Source organism: Schistocerca serialis, chromosome 4, assembly GCF_023864345.2.
Source record: "Schistocerca serialis cubense isolate TAMUIC-IGC-003099 chromosome 4, iqSchSeri2.2, whole genome shotgun sequence".
NCBI lineage: Eukaryota > Metazoa > Arthropoda > Insecta > Orthoptera > Acrididae > Schistocerca > Schistocerca serialis.
Window position 1 is genome coordinate 257,959,835 of NC_064641.1, and position 16,187 is coordinate 257,976,021.

A 16,187-nucleotide genomic window follows, 5' to 3' on the forward strand; every position below is an offset into this window, starting at 1 on the left:
TCAGTGGAACACACAGCATTTGCTAATAACGTCACCATACTAAAATATTGCACTCGGTGTGTTGATAACGTACAGTCTAAATATATACAAAACTGTGTTTCTGATAAAATTTCCCATTCCAGTGACAGAACGTCTCAAACAACGGACAGTATTATACAGGTATATTCATTCCTCTCAGTAGTAGGCACCGTACTGCGCCGGCTGCTCATGAAAACCAGTGGAATACAGAACGCAGCTCTTGAACGTACAATATCGTTTCGAATAATGTGCGACTCTGTACCCACAATCTTCTTTCAGATTTATTCCCCTAAACTATGTGAAAGGAATACTCCTAAATATCACTCCTTTTTGCTGAATTTGCTGAGCCAAATCTTAATCAACGGCTCCAGTCATCTATGGAACATTTCGTAGACGATGCTCAATGTTAAGTAAACCATCAGCGCGAAATAATTTCAACGCCCGAGAATCTTCCCAGAGTAATAGCCGTATGTGATTTTAGAACGTTCCAGAAAGAAAAGTCTTTGGAGACGATACTGTGTGTCGACACGACCATAGATGGAGAGGAAATACAGACATTTCTCTCTTTTTTCGGTCTCCCCCAAGACGACTTTAAAATTTGTCGGTGAAGCTGTGTTTTATGGATCGTAAAACGGTTCGGGGAAATCAAGAAAGTCTGTTTCTCGCTGTGCTGTGGTTTTCCGCTGCGTGTGTTTGAGCTTTACGGTCCGGTGAGCTGGTGGCTGTAATAAGACGGGCATTTCTGTTTAATTGCGTGCAGGACAGTATCCACAGAGAATGGATGATTATTTCCTAACGAAACCCGTTAGATATAACCTTTAACATAAAAAGGTAATTCCTCAGTGACTGCCACTGCCAGGAAACAAAAACTAAAATATTAAAAAACAATGGGATATAATGTAACTGCCAGAAATCCTATGTTTCTTTTTTTTTCCTGAAGTGACAGAATGAGATTTTGATGTAAGCGATAACAATTTAGTTCGCAAAACAGTATAAAGCAATTTTGCGAAGGAAGCAAATGTACTAAAAATGAATGAACGTAAGAAAGCACACGTAGGACACAAAGTACAACTGAGAGCATTCTGACTGTGATGATAACGATGCCAGAAGCATCGAGGTCTTCTCAAGCACGTGTCTTGAAGTTCAACAGAAACACGAACTTGCTCGGATAGTTGAAAATTTAATTTAAATAAAAATCTCGTCACTGCTCAAGTCAAATTATTATCTGTTGGCTCTGTGATTACAGCAAACGTAGTACGCTCAAGAATGTCATTCTTAAATGAATTCATGTAGATATTTGTATAAAGGTCAGGGTTGTTAATATACCGGGTGATCAAAAATTCAATATAAATCTGGAAACTTAATAAACCACGGAATAATGTAGATAGAGAGGTAAAAATTGACACACACGCTTGGAATGACATGGGGTTTTATTAGAACCAAAAAAAAAAAAAAAACAAAGTTCACAAAATGTCCGATAGATGGCGCTGGACAGCAAAACGTCAGTAACTGCGCATGACAATCGTGTATAAAAGGAGCTGAAATGAGAGAGAGAATCAGATGCGCCAGCAGTCGCAGCATGTTGACGTTACCTGAAAAGGCGCTTTTAGTGAAGCTGTATTATCGGAATGGGGAATGTGCTAGATCAGCGTTACGATCCTATCGCCATAGAAAGGGGATTCGAACGGGTAAAGATCCGTTGACAAGTGCAGCCGTGGCGAGAATGATTTCGAAGTTGGAAGCCACGGGTTGTTTAGACGGTAGACCCCGTAGTGGCCGACCGAGCACAAGGTGTAATGCTGTTGAGACAGTTCAGGAAGAAATGGAGACTGTAGCGGGTTCGTTTATGCACGGGGAAGTCAGCGCTCGTGCAGTCGCACGTCGCATCGGCATTCCATACACTGCTGTTTGGTTGGCACTGAGGCGTACCCTCCGATGCTATCCGTACAAAATCCAAAGGCATCATGAAATGTTACCTAGCGGTTTAATGACGCGGAGGGCATTTGCGGTGTGGGCGTTTCAAAAGATGGCGGAAGATGACGATTGGTTGAGTAACGTGTTGTGGACCGACGAAGCTCATTTCACACTCCGAGGGTCTGTCGACGCCCACAACTGCAGAATTTGGGCTCCCGGAAATCCTAGAACTGTCGTGGAAACTCCATTGCACGACGAGAAAGTCACGGTATGGGTTGGATTTACCACATCTACCGTTATCGGTCCTTTTTTCTCCGAGGAAATGCGTGTTTCTGGTTTTGTAACTGCTTCCGTGAAGGGTGAGAGGTACGCCAATATGTTACAGAATCGCATCATCCCCAGCCTGGCTGATAAACACCTGCTGGAACGTACGATGTTTATGCAGGATGGCGCTCCACCCCATATTGCTAGACGCGTGAAAGATCTCTTGTGCGCGTCGTTTGGTGATGATCATGTGCTCAGCCGCCACTTTCGTCATGCTTGGCCTCCCAGGTTCCCAGACCTCAGTCCGTGCGATTATTGGCTTTGGGGTTACATGAAGTTGCAAGTGTATCGTGATCGACCGACATCTCTAGGGATGCTGGAAGACAACATCCGACGCCAATGCCTCACCGTAACTCCGGACATGCTTTACAGTGCTGTTCACAACATTATTCCACGACTAGAGCTATTGTTGAGGAATGATGGTGGACATATTGAGTATTTCCTGTAAACAACATCATCTTTGCTTTGTCTTACTTTGTTATGTGAATTATTGCTATTCTGATCAGATGAAGCGCCATCTGTCGGACATTTTTTGAACTTTTGTAATTTTTTTGGTTCTAATAAAACCCCATGTCATTCCAAGCACGTGTGTCAACTTGAACCTCTCTGTCTACATTATTCCGTGATTTATTCAGTTTTCAAATTTATACTGACTTTTTGATCACCCGGTATTATTCACTTATCTTAACAAGGCCATCCACATACGAAAGAAAGAGAAAAGCACCTTATATCCGTATTAACCCCCAAAATACAATGTAATGAATCGAAGAGTAACGGGATAAATAACCTGAAAGTTCCAATGACTGAATGATAATTGGATACTGATTCTTATATGTTCTAACCAGTTTGTGAACTCGAACAAAGAAATGATGTTTGTCACAACACAACTGCAGAATACCTCGCGGAAATCAATTAGTATTATCACATCTGGAAGGACACGTGTCTTACAATCGTTTAAATACAGTGCGAGCAGCAACCAGTAACTATCTCACCAAAATCCAGAACTAACTCGCTTCAGTCTAGCCATTTCATCACATGACAAATTGTCTGTACTATACAGATCAGCACGTTCTTACGGTACGAGAGACAGGAAGTGAGGATCCTATCGTCCACTGGCCATGCGCCTAAGCTAACCGATTCTGTCACTTAGAGCTCCCAGTGGCTGGCTCACGTCAAAGGGCACACGACTCACAATCTTACCTCAAACAAAGCAGTGATCTATAAAACCCTTCGTAGACGGTGCTTAGTGCTAAGTAAATCAATGCCAAATGACATCAATGCAGAAATCTTCACAGGGTAACGGTATTCACCCAAAGATATGCTAACTTCACCGACGGTGAAGTGTCTACAGATTCTGTCATACAGAGACGTGCCTGTTGACGCATACGTGAAAACACGATATGAAATTGGTCTGACAGCACACGAGTTTTACCAGGACCAGATTTTTTTGTAGTGAGTGAGAGGTTCGCAGAATGTGCTGGCCAGGGAAACAGATCAGCACGGACGACATACGGTCTTGCGTTATATCGTTGAAAGACGACGTCGCCGATACCTTGAATGTAGGACATAGCCACTGGCCTTAACCCGTAAAAAAGGTTACAGATGCTGTCCAGATCATCAGCAATGCGAACTAAACGTAATTGTTTTGCACAAGATGCTAAGCCCAATGGCGATACAGTATACTGTGTTGCAACGTTCGTTGTCTTCCTAGCCTACTACAACATGGACCCCTCTATCGTGCTGCTGTATACAGAAGTGTGACGCATCTCAAATACGGTGTGGCCCCATTTAAAGCGTCTTTTGTTGTTGGATGCACCAATGTTGACGCTCCTCTTTGCAGCCACGCCATAGGGAACAGCAACAATGGTTGTCGTTCTTACAGTCTATGGTCTTCCAGACAACGCCGCAGTGTTCGTTTAGATACTCGTCGCGCCGGAAACATTCCCGCTTCCGGACTTAACGGCACCTACGGCCGTACTTTTTTGCAAGGCCAAGCGAATATACTTTTACCGTATTTATGTCAACTCGGGCGCTGATGTCTTGCATGGCGTTGGATGACCTTACTGAATCCGTAGATTCTAAATTCTCGGGAGAGCCTTGGGATGTAAACTTACATCTACAACACTACAATTCACACTTAATTACCTGGCAGAGTGTTCATCGAACCACTTTCTCGCTATTTCTTTACCGTTCTCTAACAGTGCGCGGAAGAAAAGAATACTTAAATGGCCGGCCGAAGTGGCCGAGCGGTTCTAGGCGCTTCAGTCTGGGACCGCGCGACCGCTACGGTCGCAGGTTCGAATCCTGCTTCGGGCATGGATGTGTGTGATGCACATAGCTTAGTTAGGTTTAAGTAGTTCTAAGTTCTAAGGGACTCATGACCTCCGATGTTAAGTCTCATAGTGCTCAGAGCCATTTGAACCATTTAAACCAATACTTGAATCTTTCCGTGCGCATTCTGATTTCTCTCATTTTATTATGATGGTGTTTTCTTCCTATGCACGCGGGCCAACAAAATAACTACAAAATAATTTCGCATTCTGGGAGAAAGCTGAAGATTGAAATTGTGTGAAACTATCTCACCGCAACGGGGAACTCCCACGTTTTAATGATTACCAAGTCAACTCGTGTAGCATTATCCCAGACACTCTCTCCCCTATTTCGCTATAATACAAAACGAGCTGCCTTCATTTAACCTTTCCGATGTCCTCCATCAATCCTATCTGATAAGGATACCGTACTGTACAGGACTACAGCAGCAGAGGATGGACAACCGTAGAGTAGGTAGTGTCTTTACAAGACCTGTTGCATCTTCTAACTGTTCTGACAGTAAAACGCCGACTTTGGTTCGCTTTCCCCAAAACATCCGTCTAGTTTATGTTGCTCGTAATTGTTATCCCTAAGTATTTGGTTGCATTGACAGCCTTCTGATTTGTATGATTTATCGTGTAACCATAAATTAACAGATTCCTTTTAGTACTCATGTGGATCAACTCACAATTTTCGTTATTTATGGTCAATTGCCACTTTTCTCATCATACAGGTATTTTCTCTCAATCAATTTGCACATGGTTTTGATCTTCTGATGACTTTACAAGACTGTAAATGACAGCATCATCTGCAAAGAGTCTAAGATGATTGCTCATATTGTCTCCTAAATCATTTATAGAGATTAGAATCGGCCAGGGCCTGTAACATTTCCTTGAGGAATACTACTGTTTTAGTAGATGACTCTCCGTCAGTAACAACGAACTGTGACCTTTCTGACAGGAAATCCCGAACCTACTCGCACAACTGAAACCATACTCCCTAGAGGCGCAATTTGGTTTCAGTTCACTTGTCAAGAAGAAAATCCAGTAATACAGAATCAATTTTAGTTCTCATGCCGATAGTGTTCATTAATTTTGAAAATAAAAGAACGATATTTTATGAATCCGCATTGGATGTTTGTCGATAAATCGTTTTCTTCGAGGTAACCCATAATGCTCGAACAGAATACGCGTTCCAAAATCCTACTGCAAATCGACATTAGCGATATGGGTGTGTAATTCAACGGATTATTGCTACTTCCTTTCTTTGGTATTGATGTGACCTATGCAACATTCTTTCCTTGAGGTTTCGGATCTTTCGTTGAATGAGCGATTGTTTATGATTGCTAAATATGGAGCTACTACATCAGCATATTCTGAAAGGAATCTACTTGTTCCGCAGTCTTGACCGGAAGACTTTATTAATTTATTTGAGTTGCTTCGTTACACCAAGGGTATCTACTTTTAAATCACTCATGTTGGCATCAGTTCCTGATTCGAAGCCGGCCGCTGTGGCCGAGAGGTACTAGGCGCTTCAGTCTAGAACCGCGCTGCTGCTACGGTCGCAGGATCGAATCCTGCCTCGGGCATGAATGTGTGTGATGTCCTTAGGTTGGTTAGGTTTAGGTAGTTCAAAGTATAGGGACTGATGATCTCAGATGTTAAGTCCCATAGTGCTTAGAGCCATTCGAACAATTTTGAACCTGATTCGAATTCTGGAATATTTACTTCTACTTCTTTGGTGAACGAATTTTGGAAAACCGTATTTAGTAACTCCGCGTTAGTGACACTGTCATCTACAACTCCACAATTGTTGTCGCTCAGCGAAGCTATTGATTGTGTCTAACCACGGGTGTACTTTATATACGAGCAGAATCCGTTTGAATTTTCTGCCAAATTTCGAGACAGAGTTTTGATGTACCAATTATAAAACAATCTCGCACTGAAATCCACAAAAAAATTCGATCTTCTGTAAAACTTCGCCAATTTCGGGGATTTTCCTGCTGATGTCTGAGCTGTAAACTCCCCATGTATGCCGAGCAGTAGAGGCCTGTCTTCCTGGGGCATAAGGACTCCCGGCAACAGCCGTCATGCCAGTTGGCCTTTGCTGTGGCTGGGTGGCGCCCGTGGGGAGAGCCCCTAATCGGAGTGGGTGGCATCAACGCAGATAACCCGCAATGAAGCGGACTAAGTCATCTCTTGCTAGTGACCGTCCGGCACCAGCAGTCTCTAAGAACGGCAAGATCGAGTACAATGCCGACAGATATGACCCTAATTCGTTTCCCTCGCTCGCTACACCATGGGAGGGACGTAGGGCTACAGAACGGAGAGAGCCACATTCACTTCCAAGTTTTAGTCTGTAGCAGAACTGATGGGGACTCCTTTCTATCTATGAAGCCTCAGTTTTTCGTTGAACATCTTGAGGATAAGTTTGGCGAAGTGACAGCACTGTCCAAGACGCGAAACGGCGCAGTCTTGATTCAGACAGCATCCCCAACCCAGTCCCGAGCGTTACTCGCCTGTGACTAGCTGGGTGATATTCCTGTTTCCGTCACCCCCCATAAAAGCCTCAACGTCGTCCAGGGGATCATTTTCCATCGCGATCATCTCTTGCAGTCTGACGACGAGCTCCTCTCTAATTTAGAACGGCTGGGTGTTCATTTCAACAGGCACGTTTACAGGGGACCCAAAGACAACAGGATTGATACCAGTGGCATCATCTTTGCCTTTGAGGGTGATTCATTGCCTGGAAAGGTCAAGGTGATGGTTTACTTCTGTGACGTTAAACCACATGTGGTGCGTTAAGTGCTGTAAGTTTGGGCACGTCTTCCCGCTGCACTTCCAGCGCCACATGTCGAGACAGTGGACATCTACTGCACCCAGATACTCTATGTGTGCCTCCTCAACTGTGGAGAGCATCACTCCCCCTGTTAACCAGACGGCCCACTACTCCTAAAGGAGCAGAAAATCATGGAGTATAAGACAGAGGCTAAACGCAAATTTGAAAGATTACATCCCATTCGGTTGACATCGGCATATGCTGCAGCTATGTCACCATCCCAAGCGCCAGTGGTTCCTCACTCTGTGCCACGAAGAGTGGGCCACCAGAATACATCCGCCTCCTTGGTGGTAAGGGGCAAATCTTCCTCCATTGTTCCCAAAGCACCTACTTTGGGAGCAAGTCCCCCTCCTTCAAACGCTGGGGACATCGGTCCCCTTCCCCCCCCCCCCCCCCCCCTGCTAGAGAAGCAACAGCCTCCTCCATCTCCTCTCGTGTAGAAAGGGTCCCTTGGGGCCCTTTCTACCGAGGTTTTCACTAACGCCACAGTGGACACTCGCCAGTGGCTCAAGGAGCCAAAAGCTGCTGTACAAAGAGCTTCACGGTCTTCCTCCATGCCTGAAGCTGCTTCAGAGAAATCTTGCCAGCAAGCCCCAAAAGAGAAGTGAGAGAGCAAGCAAACTAAGAAGAAGTCTGCTAAGAAAAAGGACCCTCTGGTGGCCCCAACACCATCACTCCCTATCAATTCTGCATCTGAGGATGCGGTAGAGATCTCAGCGGCTCCTGCGGACCTGGATCTCACTGATGCCTCGCCCACCATAGAAATGGTTACAAATACATAATCGGTTGCAGCAAGTGACCCTGAGGTATAACCTGCCTCCTTGCGCTTTCCATGCCTTCACAACCACACGATAACGTCTTCGTCTAGTGGAATTGCGGCGGTTTTTTCCACCACCTGGCTGAGCTACTACGGCAACTCAAGCTTTATACCTGTTTTCTGCATTGCCCTTCAGGAAACCTGGTTCCTGGAAATGCCGACCCCTGCACTCCCTGGCTATAGGGGATATTGCAAGAATCGTAGTGACTGTAATAGAGTGCCAGGTAGAGTTTGTGTCTACGTCCTGAACTCAGTATGCTGTGAATCTGTGCCCCTTCAAACCCCTCTTGAAGCTGTGGCTGTCAGGATAAGGACGACGCAGGAAATAACTGTCGGCAATGTATATCTTCCTCCAGATGGTGCAGTACCCCTCAACGCATTGGCTACACTGATTGATCAACTCCCTAAACCTTTCCTACTTTTGGGAGATTTTAATGCTTATAAGCCCTTGTAGAGTGGCACCATGCATACTGGCCGAGGCAGAGATGTCGAAAATTTACTGTCATGACCTCTGCCTCTTAAATACATGTGCCCCCACACATTTCAGTGTGGCACATGGCTCATATTCGGCCATTGATCTCGCGGTTTGCAGTCCTGGCCTTCATCTATCTATTCACTGGAGAGCACATGACGACCTGTGGATAGTGACCAATTACCCAACTTCCTGTCACTGCTCCAGCGTCAGGCCCACGGTCGCCTGCCCAGATGGGCTTTAAACAAGGCAGACTGGGACGCTTTTACCTCTGCTGTCACTGTTGAATCGCCCCCACATGGTAACATCGATGTGTTGGTTGAGCAGATAACCAAAACGATCGTTTCAGCGGTTGAAAACGCGATCCCTCGTCCTTTAGGGTGCCCCTGGCGAAAGACAGTCCCTTGGTGGTCACCGGAAGTCGCTGAGGCAATTAAGGAGAGTCGGCAAGCTCTACAGCAGCATAAGCGGCACCCTTCCCTGGAGCACCTCGTCGCCTTGGAACGGCTCCGTGCCCACGTCCCCCAGCTTATCAAAAGGCGGAAACAGGAGTGTTGGGAGACATGCGTCTCGACCATTGGGTGCCATACGTCACCTTCCCAAGTCTGGGCGAAGATCTAACGAGTTTTTGGTTACCAGACCCGACCAGCTGTTCCCAGTGTTAATGTAAATGGCGTGTTATCTACCGACGCAAACGCGATTGCCGAGCACTTTACTGAGCACTATGATCGCGCCTCTGCATCGAAGAATTAACCACCAACGTTTCGCACTCTCAAACGGTGATTGGAAGTGAACGTCCTCTCGTTCACTACACGACACAGTGAACCCTATAACGCCCCATTTACAGAGTGGGAGATCCTCAGTGCCCTTGAGCATTACCCCGACACAGCTCCTGGGCCAGATATGATCCACAGCCAGATGATTAAATATCTCTCGTCTGACTACCAGTGACATCTCCTCGTAATATTCAACCGGATCTGGTGCAATGGCGTCTTTCCATCACACGGGTAGGAGAGCACCGTCATATCAGTGCTCAAACCCGGCAAAAACCCGCTTGATGTGCATAGTCATCGGCCCATCAGCCTCACCAACAATCTTCGCAAGTTGCTGGAACGTATGGTGTGTCGGCGGATGGGTTGGGTCCTGGAGTCAAATGGCCTACTGGCTCCGTGCCAGGGCGGTTTCCACCTGGGTCGCTCTACCACTGGTAATCTTGTGCTCCTCGAGTCTGCCATCCGAACAGCCTTTTCCAGACGGCAACACCTTGTTGCCGTCTTTTTTGATTTACGAAAAGCGTATGACACCACCTGGCGACATTATATCCTTGCCACATTATACGAGTGTGGACCCCAAGGCCTGCTCCCGATTTTTATCCACAATTTCCTGTCGCTTCGTACTTTTCGTATCCAAGTTGGTGTCCCCATATTCTTGAGAATGGGAGTGTACTCTGCTTTTAGTGGCCATTAACTGTCTAGCAGCCACTGTAGGACCGTCCGTCTCACCCTCTCTGCATGCAGACGGCTTCTGCATTGCGTACTGCTCCACCAGTACTGGTGCTGCTGAGCGGCGCATACAGGGAACCATCCACAAGGCGCAGTCATGGGCTCTAGTCCACGGCTTCCTGTTTTCGGCCGCAAAGTCATGTGTTATGCACTTCTGTCGGCGTCGTACCGTTCATCTGGAACCAGAACTTTTCTTACTGTAGTGGAGATATATCGATACTTAGGACTGGTTTTTGACGCCCGATTGACTTGGCTTCCTCACCTTCGTCAGCTTAAGCCGAATTGCTGGCAGTACCTCAGTGCCCTCCGCTGCCTGAGCAACACCCACTGGGTAGCTGATCGCTCTATGCTGCTGCAGTTCTACAGAGTGCTTGTTCAGTCCTGCCTTGACTATGGGAGTCTGGGGTATGGTTCGGGGGCGCCCTCAAAGTTGCGTTTATTCGGCCCATTGCACCACTGTTGCGTTCGACTAGCGACGAGAGCTTTTAGGACGAGTCCAGTGACCAGCGTACTAGTGGAGGCTGGAGTCCCTCCATTGCTGGTCAGGCTTGCGCAATTGCTCGCCAGTTAAGTTGCACACGTTCGTAGTTCTCCTGAGCATCCGATTTACCGTCTCCTTTCCCCACCCACGGCGGTTCATCTCCCGTATTGGCGGCCTAGTTCAGGGCTTACAATTGCAGTTCGCGTCCGATCCCATCTATCTGAACTGGACTCCTCACCTTTACCATCTATACTCGAGGTCCATTGGAGTATACCCACATGATGTACACCTAGGCCGTGGCTTCGCCTGGACGTTTCTCATGGCCCAAAGGAGTCAGTTCACCCCACGGCTCTCCACTGTCACTTCCTCTCGATTCGTGACATGTACCGAGGCCATGAAGTGGTTTACACCGACGGCTCGATGGCTAATGGTCACGTCGGCTTCGCGTATGTCCATGGAGGACATATTGAACAGCATTCCTTGTCCGATGGCTACAGTGCTTTCACTGCAGAGCTGGTAGCTATATCTCGTGCTCTTGAGCACATCCGTTCATGCAGTGGGGAGCCGTTTCTTCTGTGTATTGACTCCTTGAGAAGCCTACAAGCTATCAACCAATGCTATCCCTGCCATCTACATCTACATCTACATTGATACTCCGCAAGCCACCCAACGGTGTGTGGCGGAGGGCACTTTACGTGCCACTGTCATTACCTCCCTTTCCTGTTCCAGTCGCGTATGGTTCGCGGGAAGAACGACTGTCTGAAAGCCTCCGTGCGCGCTCTAATCTCTCTAATTTTACATTCGTGATCTCCTCGGGAGGTATAAGTAGGGGGAAGCAATATATTCGATACCTCATCCAGAAACGCACTCTCTCGAAACCTGGCGAGCAAGCTACACCGCGATGCAGAGCGCCTCTCTTGCAGAGTCTGCCACTTGAGTTTATTAAACATCTCCGTAACGCTATCACGGTTACCAAATAACCCGGTGACAAAACGCGCCGCTCTTCTTTGGATCTTCTCTATCTCCTCCGTCAACCCGACCTGGTATGGATCCCACACTGATGAGCAATACTCAAGTATAGGTCGAACGAGTGTTTTGTAAGCCACCTCCTTTGTTGATGGACTACATTTTCTAAGCACTCTCCCAATGAATCTCAACCTGGTACCCGCCTTACCAACAATTAATTTTATATGATCATTCCACTTCAAATCGTTCCGTACGCACACTCCCAGATATTTTACAGAAGTAACTGTTACCAGTGTTTGTCCCGCTATCATATAATCATACAATAAAGGATCCTTCTTTCTATGTATTCGCAATACATTACATTTGTCTATGTTAAGGGTCAGTTGCCACTCCCTGCACCAAGTGCCTATCCGCTGCAGATCTTCCTGTATTTCGCTACAATTTTCTAATGCAGCAACTTCTCTGTATACTACAGCATCATCCGCGAAAAGCCGCATGGAACTTCCGACACTATCTACTAGGTCATTTATATATATTGTGAAAAGCAATGGTCCCATAACACTCCCCTGTGGCACGCCAGAGGTTACTTTAACGTCTGTAGACGTCTCTCCATTGATAACAACATGCTGTGTTCTGTTTGCTAAAAACTCTTCAATCCAGCCACACAGCTGGTCTGATATTCCGTAGGCTCTTACTTTGTTTATCAGGCGACAGTGCGGAACTGTATCGAACGCCTTCCGGAAGTCAAGAAAAATAGCATCTACCTGGGAGCCTGTATCTAATATTTTCTGGGTCTCATGAACAAATAAGGCGAGTTGGGTCTCACACGATCGCTGTTTCCGGAATCCATGTTGATTCCTACATAGTAGATTCTGGGTTTCCAGAAATGACATGATACGCGAGCAAAAAACATGTTCTAAAATTCTACAAGAGATCGACGTAAGAGATATAGGTCTATAGTTTTGCGCATCTGCTCGACGACCCATCTTGAAGACTGGGACTATCTGTGCTCTTTTCCAATCATTTGGAACCCTCCGTTCCTCTAGAGACTTGCGGTACACGGCTGTTAGAAGGGGGCAAGTTCTTTCGCGTACTCTGTGTAGAATCGAATTGGTATCCCGTCAGGTCCAATGGACCTTCCTCTGTTGAGTGATTCCAGTTGCTTTGGTAGCGACCATCCAGGAGTCCATCTATGCCCTGGAACGGTCCGGTCGTTCAGTGGTGTTTGTGTGGACCCCAGGACACGCCGTGGTCGTGCGGTAGCGTTCTCGCTTCCCGCGCTCGGGTTCCCGGGTTCGATTCCCGGCGGGGTCAGGGTTTTTCTCTGCCTTGTGATGACTGGGTGTTGTGTGATGTCCTTAGGTTAGTTAGGTTTAAGTAGTTCTAAGTTCTAGGGGACTGATGACCATAGCTGTTACGTTCCATAGTGCTCAGAGCCATTTTTGAACCAGGACACGTCGAAATTCCAGACAACGAACTTGCTGACAGGCTGGCCACACAGGCTACAAGGAAACTGCTTATGGAGATCGGCATTTCAATAACTGACCTGCGTTCGCTTTTTACGCCGCCAAAGTTTTCGGCTTTGGGAGACGGAATGGCTTAGTCTCAGTAAGCACAACAAACTGTGTGCCATTAAGGAGACTACGAATGTGTGGCAGTCCTTTATGCGGGACTCTCGCAGGAACTCTGTGGTTCTCTGCGGGCTCCTCATTGGCCACGCTTGGGCAAACCATGGTTACCTCGTGCGCCATGAAGGCCCGTCTCAGAGTCGATACGGCGCCCAGTTGACAGTGGCTCACATTCTGGTGCACTGTCCCACTTTGATTGCCCTGCGACGAAATCTTCGGTTACCGGACGCGTCGCCGCTAATTTTATCTGACAACGCCTCATCGGCTGACTTAGTTTTACGTTTTATTTGTGAGGGCGGGTTTTATCATTTGACCTAAGTTTTAGCGCATGTCCTTTGTCCCTCTGTGTTCTCCACCCAAGTGCTTTTAGGGTGGAGGTTTTAATGTATTGCAGAGTGACTGGCTTCTCCTTTTTACTCTCATGGTCTGCCAGCCATGGTAACTTGTTTTGTCATTTTTATCTCTTCTACCTGTTTCTTGCGTTTCTGTGGTTTTCATCTCCTCTTTTGTCCATTTAAGGGTTTGTTGCCCTTCCGTCGTTCTCGTAGTTTTTCCTTTCTCTCTGTTTTGTGTTGTCAGTGTCGCTTGTATTATTCTCACCCTTGTGGCATTGATTTTTTGGGAGCAAGGGACCAATGACCTAGCAGTTTGGTCCCTTCCCCCCCTCTTTTAAACCAACCAACCAACCATAACTGCAGTTCCTGCAATGTGCTAGTGGAGTGAAAGAAGAACTGTACCACCAACAACGTTTCCATAGCCCAGCTGTGAATGCTTAATCTTTCATTCAAGCAACGACGGACATTTCTAATTATCACCATTACATCTGTTGCCCACGAAACATTAAAAGTTCAAACAACAAATTATCGGCGATGATGACTCATTTCCAGGAGGAGAAATGTGAGAATAACTTTGATGTTATTTGAAACAGTATGACTTTCATCTCTCTAAATAACGTCAAAGCTCTAAAACGCCGGGTCCCGTATTTCCGTATACCTCTGCTCACTTTCTCCAAAACCCTTGCTGCAGTAGACTGTGTGTCGTCAGAGGCAACAGAATTGAACGCCGCGTTTCAGGCTGGAGGGGATTGCTACGACGAGATGCCCTCCGACTTTTTATTGCTTAGCAGTGGAGCCGTTTCATAATATTACTACGTGTGGAGACACCTGTAAGTACCGAGGCGAATGTTAATGTATTAGCGGACCGAATCGAAAAGAATTAGCGCAGCACAAGAACACTGTGTTACTCGTATATCAAGGCAGGCGCGAACTGGCAGGGGTGGAGCTGCTCATTACTGCCCAGCCATTAATTCACCTCGGTTAACTGCCGGAGGAGACAGGAGCCCACGACGCCCACTGGGAGCCGCTGGAAGACGGCAGCCTGCCATCTGACTGACGCTTCACAACGTTTAACATTTCAGACGTTCATTATTTGCATAACTAACTACTGCACTAGTTCCGTTTTTTCAGACATATGCGAAAAGTCTCAAAAATTTAATCCAATTTCAAGCGCTGTGAAGGTTTCTATTACTAAGGGATGTGGTATATTCGGGTGTGTTATTCGGTTTCTCTTTCTCTTTCGTCATCCCCATCCACATATCCTCACGAGGACATAAATCAGCTAAAATAGTTCACTGTACAGCAGTCCGCGAGATTTGGGTAATTTTTTTTCAAAAAAACTATCAGCTCAATAGTTGGAATTAAAGCATTACAGTCTCGTGCCAGAGAAGTAAATCTTAATATAATTTTAATTAACATTGTGTTGATACAGGTTGCTGATGAGGAGGAAAGTTAGTTATTAGTGTTTTATTAATGATCTCATTCATAAGCAGCCATATCACAGTCATCACAATCGCTCAGGAAAGTTATAATTAGCTTTACTTGTTTAATCAGAATCGGACGATGACTCCCCTTGTCCGCAGTCTCGATGATTCGAAGCGATCTGCAATCCTGTGTAAATAAAATGTCTTGGTTTTTGTTGCGTTGCGTAGTCAGTCGGGAAACCTCAGATGAAGCGGAAAGTTTGCTTTGATAGAGTTTAATTATCCGATGAAATAATGGAGCGCTTGGATCTAATAATTGCAGGTTCGTTTCCAATTTATCGGAAGTTCCCTTCTCATTACCAACGAAACGACACCTCCGAGCAAATTTCCAATTAGGGAATACATATATAATGAAATTCATTACACACCTGTGATGTAAAGGCTCAGTATGTACTCTCTTTGTTGTGGTTGGCAAGAGAGCCAACACCGTTTTACTAAAGGAGGCCGAAATACACGCGTTTTAGCTCACGCAGGCTGGCGTGAGGTCTGGAACATGACAAGGAAATTAGAATTTAGAAAAACGGACGTAGCTGGTGGAATACTTAACTTTAATCTATTAATTATGAACGTCGGTCTTGACGGTACATGATTCACAATATCAATAGTAACTGATAATGGCGCCTTGCTAGGTCATAGCAAATGACGTAGCTGAAGGCTATGCTAAACTATCGTCTCGGCAAATGAGAGCGTATTTTGTCAGTGAACCGTCGCTAGGAAAGTCGGTTGTACAACTGGGCCGAGTGCTAGGAAATCTCTCTAGACCTTGCCGTGTGGCGGCGCTCGCTCTGCAATCACTGATAGTGGCGACACGCGGGTCCGACGTATACTAACGGACCGCGGCCGATTTAAAGGCTACCACCTAGCAAGTTTGGTGTCTGGCGGTGACACCACATTCCTGCCCCGCAAATCGGCGTTGGTTGTGGCATAAGGCTTCCGCTCGCCGTGGGGAGGACTCCATGTGGGGAGCCTAACAACAGGCGAGGCTGTGCCACCCGCACCCTGCCATTCGGACCGCGGGGAGCTAGGAAACGTCTGAAAACCTGCTGCAGGGTGCACGCCAACATGCGGTGTATGCGCCCACAGAGAGACAGGAGGGGC